Here is a 10,260-nt window from a genome sequence, read left to right on the forward strand (position 1 = left end):
GAGAGAGAGAGAGAGAGATTGCCTTTATCAAATTTCCTTTGATTTTAACTGCAAACTGTTGTTGAGCAGCTCTGGTTTCCTTTGGATATGAATATGTACATTTCTTTGCATGTAACTTGGATTTTAGACTAGAACACCAACCTCTTGCTTTCCATGAGCCACAAAAATCATAGCCAAATGACATACGTATTAAACATTTTATTCTTTTCTTCTGAGACAGAATCCTTGAATCTGGGACTTGGGCTGTGATTTTGCTTTTTGCTCTTCCCACCCCTCTTATCGTCTCACTCCTTTTTCCCACGTGGCCTCCAAGAGGTCATGGTCTCAGAGGAGCAGGTGGACAAACACCAGTTGGTCGCCAAGCAGTCCTGCTGTAGAGGGAGCCCAGCCAAGAGCTAAAGGACATCATCAGAGAGGGCTTCCTTGAAGAAATGGGCTCTACATTCAGTTATGAGGACAGAGTAAGAGTCAGCCAGGAGAAGGAATCAAGAGGGTGACTCAGGTTGCAGGAGCAGCCCGGGTAGAGGCCTGGAGGCTTGTGGGGTGGGGACTCGGGGAGAGTGCACTGTGTGGTCCAGGGTGGAGGGTGCCCCTGCTTGGGAGGACACTGGAGTGGGCCTAGGGATGGAGGGCTTAGGAGGAGCTTGGTTTTTTACTAGAACTGACACAGAAGAGGCAGTGAAGGGTGTCAGCAGAAAGTGACCCTCAGGAGAGGTACTCCTGGTTTTGCTTCTGATGTTCTACAGAAAGAAGTGGTCGGGGTGGGCGAGAGCAGCTCTGCCCGTCCCTTTGAGACCCACCCCTTCATTCATTTATTCATAACACATGCAATTCTGAGTGTCCAGGGGAGAGAGGGTGGACTCACAGTAGTAAGCAAAATGTATTGCTTCTTGAGAGTTTAGCATTGTCAGAAGTTGTCTTAGCGTAGAATGTTCTAGGAACACAGCAGGGGCACCTAACGCAAAGTGTAGAGGTTCGAGGGAAGGAAGTCTCCCTTGACAAACAGTCTAAATGGGCTTGGAGGCAAGTGGGAAGTAGCAGCAGGTCAGGGGGCGCCTGAGGTCACTGGGGACCTGGGCACTGAGGTGAGGCTGGGCGAGCAGCGTTGGGGGTGGGGCTAGAACTCTACCAGGGAGCCTCTGAAGGGTTTGAAGTGGGGGTGATGTAATCAAATTTGTGCTTTGGGAAGGCTGTCCTGGCTTCGTGTGTGTGTGTGTGTGTGTGTGTGTGTGTGTGTGTTTGTGTGTGTGTGTGTGAAGCAGGGAAGAGGGGGAGAGTGCCACCAACTGGGAGGGTCATTAGAAGACCATTGACAGGCTGGGGGGCCACCAGTGGGAGAGGGGCGTCGGGGCTGCTTGGGGACGGCAGGGGCAGTGTGAATGCCGGATTTCCTCATGGGGAGAGCTTATTAACGGGGACCCCCTAGCGGCACCTTGTGGCTGGAAGAAAACGGATGCAACCAGGTGGACTTTTCTCTTCTTCCCTGCATTCTGTGATGATCTTAGCTCAGCCAACATTTGGAACAGAAGAGCTAAGTTTCAGGGTAGCACAGGACATTGTTGAGCTCGTTAGAGTGAGATCTGATAGGATTTAGTCTTGTGTTGAGATCTGCATGTTCACTTAGCTAGAAACGTCCCGTCTTTTGGATTTCTATAGGGGTATTTATTCTTGATAAAGATTGCTTTCTTGGTGAGAGGAAATTTAATACAGCTGCTGTGTTTCTCAAAAAAAATCTTATCTTTTAAGAAATTTAATATTCAAAAGAATAGCAAAATTTAAAAATGATAAAGTAAGGCTTTGGTGTAGTTTCTTTGGTTTCTGAGTTAATGTAGAGTTAGAGCCTTTGCATTACTTAAATAGCACATTCTTGTCAGTATTTAAAGAGCTGGTAGTGAGCGCCCCAGGACCCACTTCTCAAAGCATCATTAAATCTTGCTCTGAAATAGTGAAGTCATAAAGGTCTTGTTGGCAGAAGCCAAATAGTTGGTTTATAATTTGCAGCATAGCACCCTTTATAAAATAATAATAGGTTCAAAATTAAGAAAGTGGAAAATAATTGATTTTTTTAAAGCTGAAACATAATCTTTCTTGTGTTAATGTTGCAACTGGAAATTTCGAAAAGAAAAATCCTACTGTAATATCATCTACGTGGAATACATATATGTCTATCACGTTTGCAATGTAACTGCGCAGTGGTTTTTGAAGTCAGGACCATTCCAGCTGAGTTACTGGCAGTGATGGTTGCTGGTTTTGAATGGAAGACCCTAAATTTGCCTTCTTAGCTTTATTCTTTTCTTTTCTGTTCTCTCTCTCTCTTTTTTTTTTTTTTTTTTTTTGGTAGTGAGAGGGCTCAGTAGTGCTTTGCCAGCATGATTTTGGGGCAAATTGGGGGCAGATATCGTGCACAAGCAGTGAGATATTTCCATGCATTTTACTTTCCGGACATCACCATGGAACATGTGGGGGTTTGTGCCTGCAGGCCGGGATGCTGCAGGACTCCCTGGTCCATCACCTTTATGTCTTGGAGCTGCTCCAGTCAGTGAATGACTTTCTGTGGCTTGGAGGTAAGGTGATCTGATGCAGATGATCAGATGTGTAACTAAGTACTGTTACTTGAAATAGAAAACCTATCAAAAATGGCTCTAAAATACAGGATGAGGGAGGAGAATTGGCTGAGCTGCTTGCATGGGGAATATTCTCAGGTTACTCCCTCATTGTGTCTCCTGTCACTCCCCCCCCCCAGCCCTGCACGGCAGTCATCGTGAAGCAAGCATGCACTTTCTCAGAAACGCGCTGAATTTCTTTGTGCCTCTGTTTGTTGGCTTTTTTTTTTTTTTGAAAGCACATCTTGCCCTTTGCTTAAATGCCATCCCTGCCTAGTCACCTCTTACACTCATTCGTCTGGAGCTCGTCAATACATAGCTGCTGAATGGATGAACAGAATGTAGTATCTCCATGTTGTGGAACATTATTCAGACGTAAAATTGAATAAAAAAGAAAAAATAAATATAGGGGAATATGAAAAAGGCCACCTGCTCTGCGAAGTCCACACTGACTGCTCAACCCGCACTTTTCCCTTTGAAACCCAATCACTTATGCTCCTCTCTACTCTTTTTGATAGTACTTACCACCTTCTAATAAACTTTAACACTTTCAAAAAAAAAAAAAAGAGAGATGCTGATACCACTTCAACCTGGACGAGCCTTGATAACAGCACGTTAAGTGAAAGGAACCAGACACAAACGGCCACATATTGTTGAATTCAGTGATCTGAAATGCCCAGAATAGGCACATGCAGAGGCAGAGGGCAGGTGATGGTTGCAAGGGGTTGGGTGGAGGGGGGTTGGGGAGTGATTGCTAGTGGCAGGGGTGTTCTTCTAGGATGATGAAGTGTTCTGGAAATAGATGGTGGTGAGGGCTGCACAACCGTGAGTGTGCAGAAGACTGCTGAGCGCTGTCTCTGGGAGTGCCTGTGGTTGGGGGCGGCTTTATTTTGTTCTCATCCGTGAAGAGTCATCTTGTGCTGAGGCCATTCTACTCCTATGAGTGGTGAGGGTCAGAGACTTTGCAGAGTCATGTGTTATTTTCCCACCTGCTGAGTGTAGGCAAAAAAGGTTTAAGCCTGAGAAAGTGCTCCATCTGCAGAAACGTCTTTTAGTTTTGCATGGTGTAAAATTCTTGAGAGCTTTTTAATCGTTCAGGACAGCCTGTGGGTGGGAAACAGCCCGTGAATCCTGGGTGAGTCCCAGAAGAGCTGCGCTTCCCTCCCTGACACGGGTGGGGATTTCACCCCCGTTCAGGCAGTGAAGGGCCCAGACCCGAGAGCGGAGTTGACAGTCGTGAATATTTACATGTATCTGCTGCTTCATCTTGGATATTAATTTCAAGCTGAGTCAGTATGTGGCGGCAGCCTCATCCTACGTCAGGAATCTATAGTATCTGCTCTTTGAGGTGAAGACATGACAGACTTGATTATTTAACAGTCTCCCTTGAATTGATATGTCAGATTCCTTTGTCAATAATAGAACAGCAGAATTATAGACGTCCTTTATTGCCGATGTGACCTGGAGCAGGTTTAGTCTCTGTGCCTCAGTGGCCTTATCTTCGGTTGGGGAAGATGATAACAGTGCTTCCCTCAGAGGGTCTGTTGAGGGGGGAGTGAGAAGCACAAAGGGAAGACTTACACGTGATGCTCATGAATGACCGAATTTAGTGCTCCCAGCCTGGTGAGGCCTCAGGGGCAGAGATGGCAGAACAGACCATTCGTAGCCGGAGCTCGATCCGTGTTGGCAGCTGTTATGATCAGGATCACCCCTGTGGGTTATCAGGCAGTTTTAAGACTTGGTAATATGAATTCATGAATAATGTTAAAAGATTAGACAACTCAGATCCGGTTTACATAGTTCTCAAGATTTCCTGTGAGAAATGGATATTTTTTTCCCCATCTTAAATCTGAGTTGATTCTCTAAAAAAATTCTGCATTCCTCCACCTTTTTGAGTTAATTCTCCATTTCTTAAAAAAAAAGTTTTTAAATGGAGTTACTGGTGTCTGAACTGAGGGCCGCATGCATGCTGAGCACATACTCTCTCAAGTGAGGTATAATCTCCCCCCTGATTTTTTTTAAACTTTACTTTCTTTGTATGCAGAGGTTAGTGACCTCTAATTCTTTTTCTGGAGACTTGTCCATGAACCTGTAAATCTATAATTAGTGGACAAAATTTGATTTATTAAAAAAATCAATGGAACATTCTGCAATCCATTCAAAAGGAAATGCTCATTGACATAAAATGTTTCTCCTTTATGGTGATTTCTAATTTTTGGTCTGCCTTAACTTATTAAAAGTAATCCTCATCATCATAATGACCAAACTTGCTCTGAGTGGACACTTACCTAAGGCTAAAATGCTTTCCTCATGTTTTAATTCATAGCAGGTGTTTAAGGGTAGGTATCAGTGTCTCCTTTTCTGCAGCTGAGGGGTTGAGAGACGGGGCAGCTTGTCCCAAATCTCACGCAGCTGGCGTTGGCAGGCTCAGGGCTGGAACCCAGGCTGCACAGGATGCATTCTCAATGGCTCCTCTGATCAGCCCCAAGTTGAGTGGTTTCCCGAACTCCTGTGAGTCCATAAATGACCGATTTTAGCGATCTCAGCTTCATGAAGCCTTCAAAGGAGAGACACCAGTGAGAATGTTAGACAGAGTGGCATAAATTAAAATTGTACATTTTCACAAATGTTGCTTTCTCAGGCAATGAGTTAAAAACTTTATATTTTTTTTATTTTAGTGCTCTGTAAACACTAAAATCAAAACATTAAAAATGATTATACTGCAAAATTGGAGTGGACTTTGAAAGTCAAACCATTTCTAATGATGTTGCTTGTTTTTCTCTAGTGGTGCTTATTGACAGAAAAATTTACAAAGACTGAATTGTTTCTATGTAGTCTTAGTATGGAGGAAAGTTTTGTCAGTGAATATTGTAAGTAAAATCTTTAATCTTTTCTTTCCTGATGATGAATATGTAAGTTGTTTTCATGGCTTAAGTACATTTCCTCATTTGTGAAATTTGAGTGATGCCCTTTACCTTGTTTGACTGTGAGATGTGGACGCCTTGTATATGAAGCACCCAAGAGCTGCTTAGTAAAAATATGCTGTCACAAGGACAGATAGTATAGAAGGATCAACTCTGAATACTAAAGAGGGTGGCTTGTTTCTGATGCATATTCAATATGCATATTTATGAATATATGAATATGGCTTAAAGTAACAAGGATTCAGGGTTTTGTGTGTGTGTGTGCAGTATGAAGTTTTAATGAAATCTTTATCATTCTAGTGAGACAGGGAGTAGTTAAATCACCTTAAGCAGACGGCCTTGAATATTATTTACACAGAATGTGTGTTGTTACAACTCAGAATTCATGTTGCCTTGTAACCATCCACTCAGACATTTAAATTCGTAGGAATCTGACCAGAATCATTAAGTTTAGAAAAATCTACATTGATCATTTTCAGGGAATAAGCTTCTCTCTTTTGTGATTAAAGAAAATTTTGATTTATTTTTCTGCACTCTTAATAGGTTTTAAAATATCAAAACATTGATTTGACATGTCACTTTTATTAATAGAATAAATCTCATGCTGTTTTAATGTGCAAATAAATGTTTTTGAATTTCAATACACTTGTATGCTTTCCTGGCTCTTTGAGAAGTATTTTGCAAGATACCTAGATTAATTACTGTTGGAAAAATACAGACGTGACTTTTATGAATATAGGCCTAGTACAGATCTGTTGGTTTTTGCTACAGTGCAAGACATGAGGCCTAGGAGAGATTTGCTGCTGATTGCCAGGAGGACAGATCCCAGATCTCAGTCTCCCCTCCTGTAAAATGAAGTGGCTGGACTGGATTCTTTCCTCTACTAAGAAGTTTCCATGAGCCTGTGTCTTTTGTTTATATTCAGGAGTATTAGCAATGTCAGATTAAATACTGAATACACCTCCCTTCCCCGAAGCAAAGTGCAGTATGTGCTACATAAGATATAATTATCTGATTCTTCTTTCTGATCCAGCAGGCAACTTTTGTGTTGCATCTTTCCCAGCAACCTGGAAGGTGTATTTAGCCATAGGTGGTGCTGTTGCACCTTCTAACAGTCTTAATATTCCTTTTGCAAAAGAAGGTTTAACAAATGTTATTTTGTTTTGATTCCGTTGCTTAGTGCTTCAGAATAGCACAATGTCCATTGTGTCTGTCTACCTGGAAAAATTATTCTGCTTATGTCTTAGACTTATTCTGTCATCTCGCTGTGAACATTTCAGACTTGCTGTGCAAACAATGGCAAAATCGGTCTTTTCTCACTGGTGTTAGCAACCAGTGAGCCGGAATTTTATAAAGCAGCTAAGAGCGGCCTCTGGAGCACCTTAAAGCTGGAAAGTGTACTGAGTTCCCTGAGTATTGACCCAGCAGCTGTGTATCATTTGTTGGGAGGTGATTTTGTACATATAAGAAGGGGTGTAGTTTTTTGTCTTGGGTTTGCGTGCACGTGCTTCCACTGAGCCACGTGAGCCTGAGTTAGTTTGCTCTGAGTTTTTCCCTCGTCTGTGAGATGGGGACGCTCGTATCTGCTTTGCAGAATTGTGAGAATTAGAAATTATGTAAAGTGTTTAGCACAGTGGGAATGTCAAAGGGCTCATAAAGTTTAGCTCCTGTTTTGTATGAAGCCATCATTTTACAGTCTTTGGCAGTTACTAAGAAACAGGAAAATAAGAAAAGCTGGTTTTATGCTGAAAGATATTTGAGGAGGTTCCATAGTTCCTATACCCATAATTTAGCATCAGCAGGGTCAGGACAGTTACACAGTCGCCCTGAACCAATGTTAAGCCACAGAATTTTTTGTTACTTCATATATATTGGGGCTTAATGGGACCCAATACATATACACATGTTTTCTCCAGCAGCCAACTGAGAGATGACACAGAAGAACAGGCAGGCGATAAATGGCTCCTGTATTACTGATGAAGCCACGTTCTCCATGAACTTCAGGGCTGTGGGAAAATGCGTGTCATGATACTGTGCCCCAGAACTAGAGACTCATGCAGTCCCAGTTAGCTCTGGGCCACAGTGAGCCTTCCCTTAAGAGGATCTGCCCCATCATGCACAGGGCTGCCTGCCATGGAGCTGAGCATCCCGGGTGCTTCCCAATGGTGGCCAACACTGGAGGGAAAGGAAAGGTTTCATATGCCCTGCTTGTAGATCCGGACTCACACCTCAATCTGTTAGTGTGAGGAGGGCTAGCCGTTGTCCAGGGATCAGGGGTGTGAAGGGAAAAACACTCTCCATGGACCAGATTGTGGAGGAGGCATCCCTTCCCTCAGTTTAAACAGGTGGTGGGAAGCAACAGAAGGGTGCTCCCCAAGAGTTTATAAGAGGGGAAATAAGGATTTCCTTTGGGACTCAGACTAGCCATGAAACACAGAAGATGATTAGAAGGGAGATTTGTAAATCACTTTCTTATTAAATTCACATTTGTTGAGCACCAAAAATGTGCTACATTCTTTTCTGAGCGTTTTACAGAAATGAATCCTTCAATCTTCACAACAAGTGAGTAAGGAAGGTTTGATAGTTATCCCAGGTTTACAATGTGGAAATTGAGGCACGGAGAGAGTAAGTAAGTTGGCCAAAGTCACAGAGCTAGTAAGTGACAGAGCTGGTATTTAAACCCTGGCTGTCTGGTTTCCAGGCTCCCAGGGATGGGCTTTGGGTGTTTAGAGGTATCTGCATCCCTGGATCTCTGTACCTCTGTGCATCACTTAGCCCAGAAAGGAAAGGGAAAGGAGAGTTACACAGGTGCTCATAGTCGTGTCTCAGCCACAGTCCACGGACAGTGCACTGTGATTGGCGTTAAATGTCTTCTGGGCAGCAGATCTTTTCGTATAACAGAAATTTAGTCCATTCAGTTAATCCAGAAACCCTTCCTGCTCTGCTTCTGTCCACTCTTGTCATGTGACTGCCTGCCTGTGATTGGGCTGTTGAGGAGAATCTGTACTCATGGTTGAACTCTGATATTTCAGTCTGGTTTGTAGTTTCACATCTCCTGTTACATTAATAAATTAAATTTCTGGTTTTCTTGCATCAGTCTCTCATGAGTTTGGTTAATGTGAAACCAGTCCATGGGAGCCCAGGGGTGCTGACGGTATAATTTCTGAGCACGTTGTGGCACTTCTACCTGTGCGGACCTGCGTGGAAGATTTCTGCACAGCAATGACCCAGGCACTCATCTATAAACGCTGGGCGTGCTTGCTGTTACATAGTACATTATTCCCAAAACAGGGACCTGGCTGATCTGGTGGTCTGCTTTGTAATGAAGATATCTAAAGAATTTATCTTGTTCCCCTCTCCCCATGTCTCCCCTAAAGGTAAACTAAGCCTTTTTACTCATTGCGGATTCTACAATCTCTGCCTCATCCCATCTTTCACGAAGTTCCTCCTTACTAACACACAACTGTTAAAGACTATTTCCTTTGATTATACACAATAAATATGGGAGCATTTGAGAGGTTCTTGGAGTTGGCTCCCTAATCCCTCTCGCTTTCTTTCCTTTTTCCACAGTCTTGAGTAATTCATTCCATGTTGGTAAGACTTCTGCCAGCCAGAACCCACAGTTCCAGGTGAGAATGATGCAGGCTTTATCTCTCCTACCCGAGGGAGAGAGAGAAGAGAATTGAGGTCTGCTCCCCCGTGGTCCCTTTCTGCCCCAGGGCCACTCATGTTCACCTGCAGACTTCTGGCCTCTGCTCACAAGGCCTCTGTCCCAGGACTGACTGCAGCCTTTTCTTCCCTTGTCTATATTTCCTGTGCCTTTCAGAAGTTGGTCTCTTCTCTGCAATTCAACCCTGGCAGATGTGATGGTGGTCAGCGAGCTGGTGGGCAGTAATTTGGTGACTCCCAGGAGCCATGATGATTCTCCTGAGTCTCTCATTCGGGGTTACAAAACTGTCGAGCACCGGAGGAAGCCCATTCACGTGAGCTCAACACAACATCACATCACTTTCATTTTGTTTTTGAATTTTCAGTGGAGAAAGTATTAGTAGGAAACTGTTCCAGATTTTCGGCCGCCTGCTTTCCTCACCATTATTTCCTTGTTGGCTCTGGCGCTTGTTTAAAGAACCAGGTTTCTTCTCTGGTCATTTGTATCAGCTGGGCTTGCCGAATCCTTGATCTGCATTTGAAGCAGAATGCTTCTTCGTGATGTCAAACTGATTTTCCTTGTCATGTCTTAATAATTTGTGTACACTCATCAATTGTTTCAAGTGAAATGCTCTTTTCCAATTTCGGTTAACTCACATTTGCTGAACTCCTGCTTTCATGCTGAGGGCAGTTTCTTCTTCCTGTAATAAAATTTAGCAATTTGCATTTACTATGGGGAGGTAACTGGCTGGAGGTGCTTTTTTTCTTACCAGTTTTAATAACAATTCACCCATTAAAATGTACGGCGGTTTTTACTCTATGCCCAGAATTGTTCATCCCAGTCAATCTTAGAAAATTTTCATCCCCCCAACAGGAAGCCCCTTACGCATATGCAGACATTCCCATCTTCCCCATCCTCCCACAGCCTCAGAAAGCCACTTTTCTCTCTCTGTGGATTTGCCTGTGCTGGAAATTTCATGTAAATCGAGTTACTTCATGTAAGTGGAAGCATCTATTGTGACTGAATTCTTTCACACTGAGTAACGTTTTCAATATTTGTCCAAGTTGTGGCCTGGGTCAGTACT

This window comes from Camelus dromedarius, chromosome 15 (assembly GCF_036321535.1).
Source record: "Camelus dromedarius isolate mCamDro1 chromosome 15, mCamDro1.pat, whole genome shotgun sequence".
Lineage (NCBI taxonomy): Eukaryota > Metazoa > Chordata > Mammalia > Artiodactyla > Camelidae > Camelus > Camelus dromedarius.